This window comes from Papio anubis, chromosome 4, assembly GCF_008728515.1.
Source record: "Papio anubis isolate 15944 chromosome 4, Panubis1.0, whole genome shotgun sequence".
Taxonomy (NCBI): domain Eukaryota; kingdom Metazoa; phylum Chordata; class Mammalia; order Primates; family Cercopithecidae; genus Papio; species Papio anubis.
Window position 1 is genome coordinate 178546409 of NC_044979.1, and position 13781 is coordinate 178560189.

Sequence of the window (13781 nt, forward strand, 5' to 3'; positions counted from 1 at the left end):
TGAGTTTCTGATGGGCCCTTCCAAAGGAGGCAACCAGATACTCATTTATCTCAGCGAGCAGAGGGGGGACTTGGAGTAGAAAGGGAGGCAGGTTTGCCATAAGCAGCTCCCAGTTTGACTTTTCCCTTTAGCTTCCTGATTTCGGGGGCCCAAGAGATTTTCCTTTCACAGCTGCGCGAGCACTTTAACCTAAAACAATTCTTGAAACCGAACCTGGAGATAAAGCCCATCTATGGCAGAAGAAGGTGATAGCAAACCGCATTATTGACCCTCGAAGTTTATCAACCAAAAGGGGAAGTGGGGAGAACGTCACAGAGAAGAGATGCCGAACCTTGAAATGGGGCACCTCTGTGCCTGCCTTGCATGATGGAGAAATTGCTGGAATAGGCTGAATACCAGTGAGAATGGGAGGGGAAAGGGGAGGGAGATGTGGACCCTGGGGAGCCCCCACAGACTATGGCAATAATCTGTGGCCTGCTAATTGCTGGCTTCAAGGACATTTATCAGTGAGCAGGAGGACCCCTGAGTTAGAGAGGCACTTAGGTGTGGCACTGCTGATGTGGGAGGAAGTGCTGAGCAGCCCATTGACATGGTGCTGCCCTGGGACTTCAGCGACTCTTCTTCAACCCATCCTCCATGCTGCCTCCAGCCCTATGATCTCAGCAATGCATCACTGCTGTGCCACCTTTCCCAAGACCCTCAAGCAGCCGGACGTAGCCTGACTCATTGCATGTATGCATACAGGTGTCAACCTAAAATAATCAAAAGGGCCAGAATCTAGTTTAAGGAGAGTCTATTCAAGTGCAAAGTTTAAGTCCAGCCACCCAGGAAGCACAGATTCCAAAGAATGGAAGTCAGTGTTCTGAAGTGTAGAAGTTTGGGACCACGTATATAGATAAAGTTTACAGAAGCTTACCAGAATTTCAACATCTTTAGACTTTAACGTGTAGTTTCAATGGTCTGATTAGTTGAGGTGGTCTTTTTCTTTCTCGAAAGGTGTATTTGGCCAGGCACAGTGACTCATGCCTGTAACCCTAGCACTTTGGGAGGCCAAGGTGGGTGGATCACCTGAGGTCAGGAGTTCAAGACCATCCTGGCCAACATGGTGAAACCCAGTCTCTACTAAAAATGCAAAAATTAGCCGGGTGTGGTGGCGAGCACTTATAATCCCAGCTACTCGGGAGGCTGAGGCAGGAGAATTGCTTGAACCTGGGAGGCGGAGGTTGCAGTGAGCCAAGATCGTGCCACTGCACTCCAGCCTGGGCAACAGAGCCAGACTCTGTCTCAAAAAAAAAAAAAAAAGAAGAAGAAAGGTGTATTTAATCTTCCACACTGAAAATGCAACAGTCATGAGGTCTTTGCGCCATCTGGTCTGAGCTGGGTACAGGACAATGAAGGAGGCAGGTAATCTGTAACAGAGATTGATCAGTGATGGGAAGGAGGAGATCTGATCAGAGATCGATCAGTGATGGGAAGGAGGAGGTCTGATCAGAGATCGATCAGTGATGGGAAGGAGGTGGTCTGATCAGAGATCGATCAGTGATGGGAAGGAGGAGATCTGATCAGAGATCGATCAGTGATGGGAAGGAGGAGATCTGGTCTCTGGGAGACTGAGGCAGGAGGATTACTTGAGCTCAAGAGTTCTTTTTTTTTGAGACGAGTCTCGCTCTGTCACCCTGGCTGGAGTGCAGTGGCGCGATCTTGGCTCAATGCAACCTCCACTTCCCAGGTTCAAGCGATTCTATTGCCTCAGCCTCCTGAGTAGCTGGGATTACAGGTGCGTGCCACCACGCCTAGCTAATTTTTGTATTTTTAGTAGAGATGGGGTTTCACCACATTGGTCAGCCTGGTCTCAAACTCTTGACCGCAATTGATCCACCCGCCTCGGTCTCCCAAAGTGCTGGGATTACAGGTGTGAGCCACTATGCCCAGTCGAGCTCAGGATTTCCAATCCAGCCTGGACAACACAGCAAGATCCTATCTCAAAAAGAAAGAACTATGACAATACGACTTTGCAGCTTTTCAGAACATCATTAACCTTGCAGCTCTTCATGTTTCTCCTAGTCATGTCCAGAACAAGGACCCTGGGGAATAGAGTTAAGCTGTAATCTAAGAAGCAGAATTTGCAAATATGCTATTGACTCAGTCTCCAGGGCTTAACGTCCCCTTTGGTATAATAAATTTAGAGGGTCCTGAAATTTTATTTGCTTTTAAACGACTTTTTTTTTTTTTAAACATTTAGCTTCACTTGAACCTGTGTGTGAAGCTTTAGTGAACATTGTCCTTGGGAGTAAGAAGTACTAGAAAATTTATGTATGTGGTTATCTTGCTATTTCATGAACTACCGTATTACCATATAAATCAGCTGGAAGCAAGCTGTCATCCTGTTTATGGGATATTTGTTCCACTTAGCATGATGAATTTGGCTGCAGGAATATCAGTATATTTGCCTTTGGAGTCCTGCCTCAGACCCCTGATGGGGGCTATGCAATCTATAGTACTTGCTTTCATTTGTTTATTCTGCTGTAAATGGTTCATTTGAATGTTTTGTTTGCAAAAATAGCCTTAATTTTCCCTTCACTGTTTCCATGCACCTTAGAAATAGGACTTCGCAGCTGGTTGTGGTCATACACACCTATAGTCCCAACTACTTGCAAGGCTGAGGCGGGGGTGTGGCAGACCAGGTCTCACTAACGCAGGCCTCCATAACAACTGTTTCAGTACTGACCAAGTGGTTAAGTTAAATACTAAAAGCTGAAAGAGCCAGCACCCTTATACAAAGGCTGGAATGTAACAAAAGCCCACCAAGAGGTTTGCCCAGGCCTTTCCTGGGCTTTAAAGCACTACAAGATAACAAAGGACCCATTTAGGATTAAACAAGTTTTACTGGGGGGTCTGAAGAAGCTCCCCAGGCCTCCACAAACAAGCTTTATTGGAGACTAAAGGAACTCCCTAAACCTCCATGACTTAGCAGGAGGCCAGATCCGGGTGATCACCCCAGCACCTGGACCCAGCTAGATTAATTAAATTCACTGAGGCTCCAGAGGAAGGTCTTCAGGACTCAGACCTTAGTTATAGATCAGAAGTTAATCACTTACGTCTTTAGATGAATGCACACTTACGCGTAGGCATAGAGCTTAGAAGGTATACAAGTTCTGGAAAACGCTGTAATTTTGAGTTGTTCTGGTGATAATTTCCAGGCCTTCTCTCTGTAACTGGTTACAGAAATAAAAACTCCGTTCTCTCCCAGTTCATCTGCATCTTGTTACTGGCACATGAGCATAGGTGGTTTACCCTCAGTTTTGGTCTGTTAACAGGAGGATTACTTGAGCTCAGGAGGTCTAGTCCCGTCTGGGCAACAGAGCAAGACCCTGTCTCAAAAAGAAAGAAAGAAATGATGCTGAGTTTTCTGCTCTTTAAATCGATGACTTTGCAGCTCTTCACCTGAAGAGGTGGCATCTGTTTCCCCTGTTTGAGTGCGGTACATCTAGGAGAATGGCTTTGAGCAGTGGTGTGGCAGACGTGACTGTAGGCCAGCCCTGAGCTGAAGCTGCCGGGGACTGCACACTTCCTCTCTCAGCTCTGCCAACTGCTGCAACATGCCTGGGCCAGCCCGCTGGAGCACAGAGCCCAGTGCATCGGGACAGCCCACATCAACAAGGCCCACCTGTCTCCACTGCAGGTGCGTGAGGGTGCCCGACTGAGAGTAGACAAACCGCCCAGCAGGTGGCTTTTCAAGCAGAATCACAGACTAGCTCCATCGCTGTGGTGAAAGTTCTCCCCAGTGCCAGGATTCCACTTGGCCCCTGACTGCTTGAGCAGCCGATGTGACAGCCATCTCTCTGCAGCCGTGCGTGTCGGCTGGGCTGGAGCCAGTGCATCAGGAAGTAGACACAGAAGTGGATCAGGAGCAAAACATTCCTGAGAGCTGGCAGAAGCTGGCGTCTGGAGCTGCTGGGATGTGGGTATGGGCTCTCTCAGCGGCGGAGGCACGGATCCTGGCAGAACCAATGACTACTTTGTGCCTTCGATGCTGCTACCGGCCAGAGTGGTTTTCCGTCTCAAACCCCATACTGTGTGTCTGTTCTTTCTCATTTTTTACTTAAAGGAGAAGAAAAAGGTGACTATGTGTACATGTGGGTGGCACACATAACCTAGTATTAAGTATTACAAAGTCTTACAGGCAGGGCACGGTGGCTCACACCTATAATCCCAGTATTTTGGGAGGCTGAAATGGGCAGATCACCTGAGGTCAGCAGTTTGAGACCAGTCTGGCCAACATGGTGAAACCCCATCTCTGCTAAAAATACAAAAATTAGCTGGGCATGGCGGCGCACGCCTGTAATTCCAGCTACTCGGGAGACTGAGGCAGGAGAATCGCTTGAACCCGGGAGGCTGAGGTTGCAGCGAGCTGAGATCACACCGCGGCACTCCAGCCTGAGTGACAGAGTGAGACTCTGTTTCAAAAAAAGAAAAAAAGTCTTAAAAGTCTTACAGACCTAAGGAGGAATTTGTCTTCCTCTGTGAGAGCAGAGATGTGCTCTGATGATACAGAGAAAACCCCGAAATCAGTGTCAGCCCACCAACCAGGCCAGTGAAGCCCCACCCAGACGCACCAGGCATGGTAGTCCATGAACAGCCAGGGTTTTGTAAAAGCCGGTGCTTTATGGAAAGATGCTCTGCTGGGCCCGGGTTCTGGGGCTTCCAGTCGCTCAGTCTTTTGTTTACTCATCCATTGCATATTTATTGAGCACCTCCCATAAACCAGATGCCGCCTAAGGAACTGGGGTTACCAGGGCAAATGAGACCAGGCCCCTGCCCTCAGGGACCCCAGGTTAAGGAGAAGAGAGAAGCCAAAAATAGGAAAAGAAGTGAACTAATTTCAGATGGTACTTAGAGCTGTGGAGAGAATGCATGGCACTCGGAGGCCCTGAGCAGCCCAGATGGTGCAGCAGCTGCGGTTGTGGTGTTGAGGGTGTGGCCCTGAAAAGGTGTAGAGTTGAGAGTGAGTGAAGGCCCAGGGTCGGCAGGGGCGGGGTGGGAGGTGGAGACTGAGCTGTATGTGGAGGAGCAGCGAGCAGACCACTGTGCCCGGAGCCTGGTGGGGGCCCAGGGCCAGGTGAGGCTGGCAGAGTTTGGGGAGGGCTCCTGACCCAGATCTGGTGGGCTGTGGCATGGAGCATGATGTCATCCTGAAACCATTCTAAGGACACTGCCAGGCATTTGAACAAGGGGAGAATTGAGATCAGTTCATGTTTCTAAAAGTCTCAGAAGTAGAGTATGACATATGTCCCTACAAACTTGTACAAGAATGTTCACAGCAGCATTAGTCACAACAGCCAAAATGTGGAATCGGCCCGAAATCCCTCACTTGATAAGTGGATCAACAAGGTGTGGTCCGTCCATACGACGGGTAATCTCCAGCCCTAAGAAGTAATGGTGTGCCAATGCTTGCGGCAACGTGGCGAACCTTGAGCATGTCAACGCGAAAAAAAGGCACGAGAGAAAATTACCTCCATACACATTGGGTTTGCTCAGGAGGAGAAATAAGGATGATAATCCAGAATGCAGGGAATGGCAAGCCCCCAGGGCGTTTGGTGAGGGAAGGGTAAGGAGAGCTTTTATTGGCAAAAAGAGATTTACATAAGCTGCTTAGAAACAGAGTCCATGGACCCCAGAGGTCTAAAGCCAGAGCTGCTGTCAGTTCGTTGGCGGAGATGCCATTCCTGGGCAGGTGTTCTTCCAGGAGCATCTTACCTGAGTCACTGCCATCCTCAACGATGTCTGGTGATGATCTTATCAAAGCAGGAGATGTGCGAAGAACACGAAAGGGTTTTAGGAAAGTCCTTGAAACAGTCATCTCAGACACCTGAGTGTGAGCCGCCACTGCTTTCGACTTTCCCACACCTATTTTGTCTGGGTCTGACAAAAGTGAATTCAGGCCAGGCGCAGTGGCTGACGCCTGTCATCCCAGCACTTTGGGAGGCCGAGGCAGGAGGATCACTTGAGGTCGGGAGTTTGAGACCAGCGTGGCCAACATGGTGAAACACCATCTCTACTAAAATATGAAAATTAGTGGGGCGTGGTGGTGGATGCTTGTAATCCCAGCTACTTGGGAGGCTGAGGCAGGAGAATTGCTTGAACCTGGGAGGCGGAGGTTGCAGTGAGCCGAGACTGCATCTTTGCACTCCAGCCTGGGCAACAAGAACGAAACTCCATGTAGGAAAAAAAAAAAATTCATTTTGGTACCTACAACTTCGACAAAAACATTATGTTCCATGAAAGAAACCAGACACAAAAGACCACATATCGTTAAGATTCCATTTCTGTGAAATATAGGAACAGGCAAATCTACAGAGACAGAAAGTAGATGAGTGGTTGCTTCAGCCTGGGGGAGGGGAGGATGAGAGGGACTGCTAGTGGCCTGGGGTCTCTTTTTCGAAGATGGAATTTGATAGTGGTATTGGATATACAATTTCATGAATATTCTAAAAACCACTTAATCATACACTTAAAAGGGCTGCTTTATTGTATGTGAATTAATTCTCAATAAAGCTGTTAAAAAAACTAGAGGTTAGAGTGTTGGGGGCTGGGCAGCAGGGAGAAGGCAAGGGGTGATCCTTGTGACAGGAGGTGGGGGCTGGCCCAGGGTGGGTAGAGGCTGGGCGAGGGTGGAAGCTGGAGGTGGAGGGAAGGGGACAGAAAGTGGGGCCAACGATGGCGGTACCGGATGCGATGAATGACCGAGTGCTGGCCCATCCAGTGATAAATGTAAGATAAGTGAAATCGGATGCGATGAATGTGAATATGCCAAAATCAATGATAAGTACCGGATGATGGCGCCGACCGAGCCGCAATGCAATGATGGCGGTCGGATGCGGATGGTCGTGCACGAGCAACAATGATGGCGGAAATCGGGATGATGAATGATCAAGAAAGCATCATCCAGGGCGATGTCGTAATGAAGTGAGCCTGATGCGTGATGAATGATCAAGAGCAATCAACCATGGGCGATAACAATGATAGCGGAATGATGCGATGACGAGCATGTAACAATGATGGGCACCGATGATGAATGTATGAGTACAATCAATGATAAGTGATCGATAAAGTGATGGAAATGACGAGCGGTCATCCAGGCGGATACCAATGATGGCGGAATGGATAAGTGATGGAATGACGGAGGTGCAGCCCTTGCTGGGGGACACATGCAGGCAAGTGGGAGAGAGGAAGAGCAGTGGTGAGTAACGGGGGTGTCAGGGGTGTGAGGCCAGCAGCTCCATGTCGGATTTGCCATTTCTCAGCCAGTCTAGGATAACAATAGGCAATGTGTGAGGAATCAGGGCAAACAAGGGCTTAGGGCCTGGGCTCTGGAACCCTGCAGACCTGGGCTTAATCCCGGCCCTGCCCTGGGAAGAGCTTGAGACCTTGGGCACGAATGTTAATTTCTCAAGGCCTCCCATTTGTAAAATGAGGATAATATGTACTATGTTGAATGTCCCCTCCAACACTCATGCTGAGACTGTCCCCACTGTGGCCATATTGAGAGGCGGGGCCTTTGAGAGGTGATTGGACCCTGCCCTCATGCATGGATTCATTCATTCACGGTTAGCGGATTGATGGGTTACCATGGGAGGGGAGCTGGTGACTTTATAAGAAGAGGAAGAGACCTCTGAGCTAGCATGTTGGCATGTGCAGCCCCTCGCTGTGTGGCCGGTGGGAAGGCTCTCACCAGATGTGACCTCTTGACCTTGGACTTCTCAGCTGCCAAGGTCATTTCAGTTTGGCAGCTGTGAGAAGTAACTGTAAAAAATAAATTCCTTTGCTTTATCAATTACTCAGTTTCAGATATTCCATTTATAAGCAACAGAAAATAGATTAACATAGTAAGTGTGCCTGCCTCTTAGGGTGTTATTGGGAAAATATTTGATAAAGCTATGAAGTGCCCAGCGTGGGCCTGTTGTGCTGTGAGGGCCAAGTGAGACTTCAGATCGTCACTTTCTCAGTCTGGGCCTTGGTTTGGTGATCTGTGGAACGGGGGTTGGACTAGTTGATTCCCGGGGTCCCTTCTGGAACCCTCAACTTTGTGGGGTCCACATGAATGCAACCCCCTGGCTATTGTTCGCAGAAAGTCAGAACTCTACCTCCCCAGGGAGACAGACGCCAGCCTCTGGCTGCCCAAAGCAGGGCAGCGTCTCGTGTTCTGATGGCTCTTTTCTTCTTTTTTCTTTTTTCTTTTTGATGTTGTTTGCCATCCAGGCTGGAGTGCAATGGCTATGTGATCTCGCTCAATGCAACCTCCCTCCCAGGTTCAAGCAATTCTCCTGTCTCAGCACTCCCAGTAGCTGGGATTACAGGCACGCCAGCCACCACGCCAGCTAATTTTGTATTTTAGTAGAGAGGGTTTCACCATATTGTCAGGCTGGTCTCAACTCCTGACCTCAGGTGATCCTTCCATCTCAGCCTCCTCAAAGTGCTGGGATTACAGGTGTGAGCCACTTGTTCGGCTTGGCTACTCTCACTTCTGTTCTTTTCCATGTAATCACACATGAATGGTTATCACAAGATCTTACAGGGAAATCATTTAGCAAGTGAGTCTCAGTTTTTAAAAGGAAGGTGTTTGTGTTTTATTAGCATGTGTAATTGATCAGACCGTGTAGTTAAACCCCTAAGAAGACTTAAGGTCTTGTCCCCCTCAGCTGGGACTTCTGTCACAAATGCCACAGGTTAAACAACAGAAATTGATGTCTCACAGTTCTGGAGGCTGGAAGTTCAAGACCGCTTCATTGGTCAGTCCTGTTCCTAGTGAGGTCTCTCTTCCTGGTTTGCGGATAGCTGCCTTCTTATCGTATCCTCAGATGGCGAGGAGAGAGAGAGTGAGCAAGCTCTTCTTCTTTTCTCTATGCACTAACCCTCACAGAACCCACTCTCATAGCCTTATTACCTCTGAGTCCTCACCTCCTAACACCATAGGAGGTTAGGGTTTCAACATTTTGATGTTGATAAATACTCAGTTCATAACAGGTCTGCACCTGGAGTCCATATAGGTCAGTTTTATTTCCAGCAGAATAATGGTGAGCTGGACCACCATTACAACTGCCTGCATGCAGGCAGCCCATATTTATGGCTTTCCATAATGGCTTTATTCTTTCCCAAAATGGCATTTTTATTTTACTTGCTGTAAGTGTGATTAATACATTCTCACAGGTCAAAATAAAAATAACCGACAAGTCCCCTGCTGGCTCGATGCCTGGCCTCCTACAACCTCACCAGGAGCAGCCAATGTGACCCGTTTCATGCGGGTCCTAGAGATATTTTATGTAGTTACAAGTAATCATGATTCATTTCCTGTTTCTTTTGGCATAAATGTTAGCACAATTCGTATACCGTGACAGGCTATTCTTATTTATTTTTATGTAGTAAGTTGGAGATATATCTGTATCTCCAGGACGAAGGAGATACGAAAACAATTTCTTTTTTTGTGTGTGCCACAATAGCAAAGACATTTCCTGATTTTTTAATGGTAAAATACGCATAATGTAAAATTCACCATCTTAACCATTTTACTAATAAGCGTACAGTTCAGTGATATTAAGCACATTTGCATTGTTGCACAACCATCGCTACCACCAACCTCCAGAACTTTTTTTGTCTTGCAAAATCAAAACTCCGTCCCCGTTAAACACTAACTGCCTGTTCTCCTTTTTCCCTCAGCCCCTGACACCCACCATTCTATTGTCCGTCTCTATGCGTATGGCTACTCTAAGAAACTCAGACGAGTACAATCACTTGTCCTTTTGTGACTATCTTTTTTTTTGAGACAGACCTGCTCTATCAGCCTGCCTGGAGTGCAGGTGCATTCAGGCTCATCGCAACTTGCCTCCTGGGCTCAAGCACCTCCTGCCTCAGCTCTGGAGTAGCTGGGATCACAGGCATGCACCACTGCGTCCAGCTAATGTTTCTTTTTTGTTTGTTTGTTTGTATTTTTAGTAGAAACAGAGTTTCACCATGTTGGTCAGGCTGGGCTCAAACTTGGATTATAGGCGTGAGCCACTGTGCCCGGCCTGTGACTGTTTCATTTTACTGAGCATATTGTCTTCAAGGTTCATCCGTGTGGTAGTATGTGTCAGAACCCCTTCCTTTCTAAAGTTGAATAATATTTCATTGCATGTAGAGACCGCATTGTGTTTATTCATTGACCTGTTGGTGGACATCTCGGTTGTTTCTACCTTTTGGCTGTTGTGAATGATGCTGCTGCGAACACAAGTGTGCAGATTTCCTCATTTTTCAACCACAGCAGGCTGTTCCACGCAGCAGAGGCTGGTACGTATACTCTCCACGGTGCACATTTACCACGGCAGGCTGTTCCACACAGCAGAGGCTGGTACACCTACTCTCCACTGGCACATTTTCCACTGGTTATTGCCCCACGAGCAGAGGCTGGTACATATACCTCCCACAGTGCACATTTACCACGCAGGCAGGCTTGTTCCACGCAGCAGAGGCTTGGTACATATACTCCACAGTGCACATTACCACGCAGGCTGTTCACTCCAGCAGAGGCTGGTACACCTACTTCCACCGTGCACATTTACCACGCAGGCTGTTCCACGCAGCAGAGGCTGGTATCGCATACTCTCCACGTGCACATTTACCACGCAGCTGTTCCACCTATAGAGGCTGGTAACGTGATACTTCCACGGTGCACATTTTCCACGGCAGGCTGTTCCACGCAGCAGAGGCTGGTAATGCATACCTCCACGGTGCACATTTTCCACGGCAGGCTGTTCCACGCAGCAGAGGCTGGTACCTTACTCTCCACGGTGCACATTCACCACGGCAGGCTGTTCCACGCAGCAGAGGCTGGTACACCTACTCCACGGCATTCACCACAGCAGGCTGTTCCACGCAGCAGAGGCTGGTACGTGATACTTCCACGGCAATTCTCCACGCAGGCTGTCTCAGCAGAGCTGGTAATGCATACTTCCACGGCACATTTTCCACGGCAGGTTCCACCCAGCAGAGGCTGGTACACCTACTTCCACGGTGCACATTCACCACGGCAGGCTGTTCCACGCAGCAGGCTGGTACACCTACTTCCACGCGCCATTCACTACAGCAGGCTGTTCCACGTCGCAGCAGAGCGCTGGTACGATACTTCCACGGTGCACATTCTCCACGGCAGGCTGTTCCACGCAGCAGAGTGCCGGTACCGTGATACTCTCCACGGTGCATTCAATGCAGCCGTTCCACGCAGCAGAGGTCGGTACGGTGATAATTTCCACGGTGCACATTCTCCACGGCAGGCTGTTCCACGCAGCAGAGGCTGGTACGTATACTCTCCACGGTATCATTCTCCACGCAGGCTGTTCCACGCAGCAGAGGCTGGTACGCATACTTCCACGGTGCAATATTCTCCACGCAGGCTGTTCAGAATGCAGCAGAGAAGCTGGTACGTATACTCCACGTGCACATTCTCCACGGCAGGCTGCCCGACGCAGCAGAGGCTGGTACACCTGTTTCCACGGTGCACATTCACCACGCAGGCTGTTCCACGCAGCAGAGGCTGGTATTACCTTACTTCCACGGCGCATATTCACCACGGCAGGCTGTTCCACGCAGCAGAGGCTGGTACACTTACTTCCATCGCGCATTCACTCACGCAGGCTGGGTTCCACGCAGCAGAGGCTGGTACACCTACTTCCACGGGCGACATTCACTACGCAGGTTGTTCCACGCAGCAGAGGCCACACCTACTTCCACGGCGCATATTCACCACGGGCAGGCTGTTCCACGCAGCAGAGGCTGGTACACCTACTTCCACGGCGCACACTACCACGCAGGCTGTTCCACGCAGCAGAGGCTGGTACACCTACTTCCACGCGACATTCACCACGCAGGCTGCTCCACTCCAGCAGAGGCTGGTACACCTACTTCCACGCTATCATTCACCACGCAGGCTGCTCCCACGCAGCAGAGGCTGGTACACCTACTCTCCACGGCGACATTCGCTCACACGCAGGCTGTTCCACGCAGCAGAGGCTGGTACACCTACTTCCACGGCGACATTCACCACGGCAGGCTGTTCCACGCAGTGCAGAGGCTGGTACACCTACTCTCCACGGGCGACATTCACCACGCAGGCTGTTCCACGCAGCAGAGGCTGGTACACCTACTCAATGGCCACATTCACCACGCAGGCTGTTCCACGCAGCAGAGGCTGGTACACCTACTTCCACGGGCGCATTATCTTCACCACGCAGGCTGTTCCACGCAGCAGAGGCTGGTACCTACTCTCCACGCGCATATTCTACCACGGCAGGCTGTTCCACGCAGCAGAGGCTGGTACACCTACTCTCCACGGCGACATTCACCACGGGCAGGCTGTTCCACGCAGCAGAGGCTGGTACACCTACTTCCACGGCGACATTCACCACGCAGGCTGTTCCACGCAGCAGAGGCTGGTACACCTACTTCCACGGCGACATTCACCACGGCAGGCTGTTCCACGCAGCAGAGGTGCTGGTACACCTACTTCCACGGCGCGACATTCACCACGCAGGTTGTTCCACGCAGCAGAGGCTGGTACACTCTACTCCACGGGCACATTCACCACGCAGGCTGTTCCACGCAGGCTGGTACACCTACTTCCACGGTGCACATTCACGTTTCGCAGGCTGTTCCACGCAGCAGAGGCTGGTACACCTACTTCCACGTGCACATTCACCACGGCAGGCTGTTCCACGCAGCAGAGGCTGGTACGCATATCATCAGGTGCACATTTTCCACGCAGGCTGTTTCACGCAGCAGAGGCTGGTAATGATACTCCATGGTGCATGCCATTTTCCACGGCAGGCTGTTCCACGAGCAGAGGCTGGTACACCTACTTCCACGGTGCACACCACCACGGCAGGCTGTTCCACTTAGCAGAGTGCTGGTACAATCACTTCCACGTGCACATTTACCACAGCAGGCTGTTCCACGCAGCAGAGGCTGGTACGTATACTCTCCACGGTGCACATTTTCCACGCAGGTTCCACGCAGCAGAGGCTGGTATCAAAGATACTCTCCACGGTGCCACTTCCACGGCAGGCTGTTCCACGCAGCAGAGGCTGGTATCGATACTTCCACGGTGCATTCACCACGCAGGCTGTTCCACGCAGCAGAGGCTGGTACACCTACTTCCACGGTGCACATTCACCACGCAGGCTGTTCCATCTAGCAGAGGCTGGTACACCTACTTCACGGTGCACATTCACCACGCAGGCTGTTCCACGCAGCAGAGGCTGGTACACCTACTCCACCACATTCACCACGGCAGGCTGTTCCACGCAGCAGAGGCTGGTACACCACTCTCCACGGTGCACATTTACCACTCTACAGGCTGTTCCACTTAGCAGAGGCTGGTACACCTACTCCACTGTGCATAATATTTAGCCACGAGGCTGTTCCACGCAGCAGAGGCTGGTACACCTACTCTCCACGGTGTGCACATTCACCGCAGGCTGTTCCACGCAGCAGAGGCTGGTACACCTACTTCCACGGTGCACATTCACCCACGGCAGGTTGCTCCCACGCAGCAGAGGCTGGTACATATACTTCCACGGTGCACATTCACCACGGCAGGCTGTTCCACGCAGTGAGGCTGGTACACCTACTTCCACGTGCAGGCACATTTACCACGCAGGTTGTTCCACACAGCAGAGGCTGGCACAGATACTTCCTCAAGACACATTCACACACGCAGGCTGTTCCCACGTGAGCAGAGGCTGGTACACCTA

At 50.3% G+C, this 13781-nt stretch overlaps 1 long non-coding RNA gene across 1 annotated transcript; it reads right to left on the reverse strand.

The window, feature by feature from the left end:
* Positions 1–2219: 2219 nt before the first annotated feature.
* On the reverse strand, positions 2220–4277 carry LOC110742758. The gene is made up of 2 exons (XR_002520787.2): positions 3668–4277; positions 2220–3371 (listed from the first exon to the last, which is right to left on the reverse strand). It is a non-coding gene; the product is annotated as an uncharacterized LOC110742758 (long non-coding RNA).
* Between the last annotated feature and the right edge of the window lie 9504 nt (positions 4278–13781).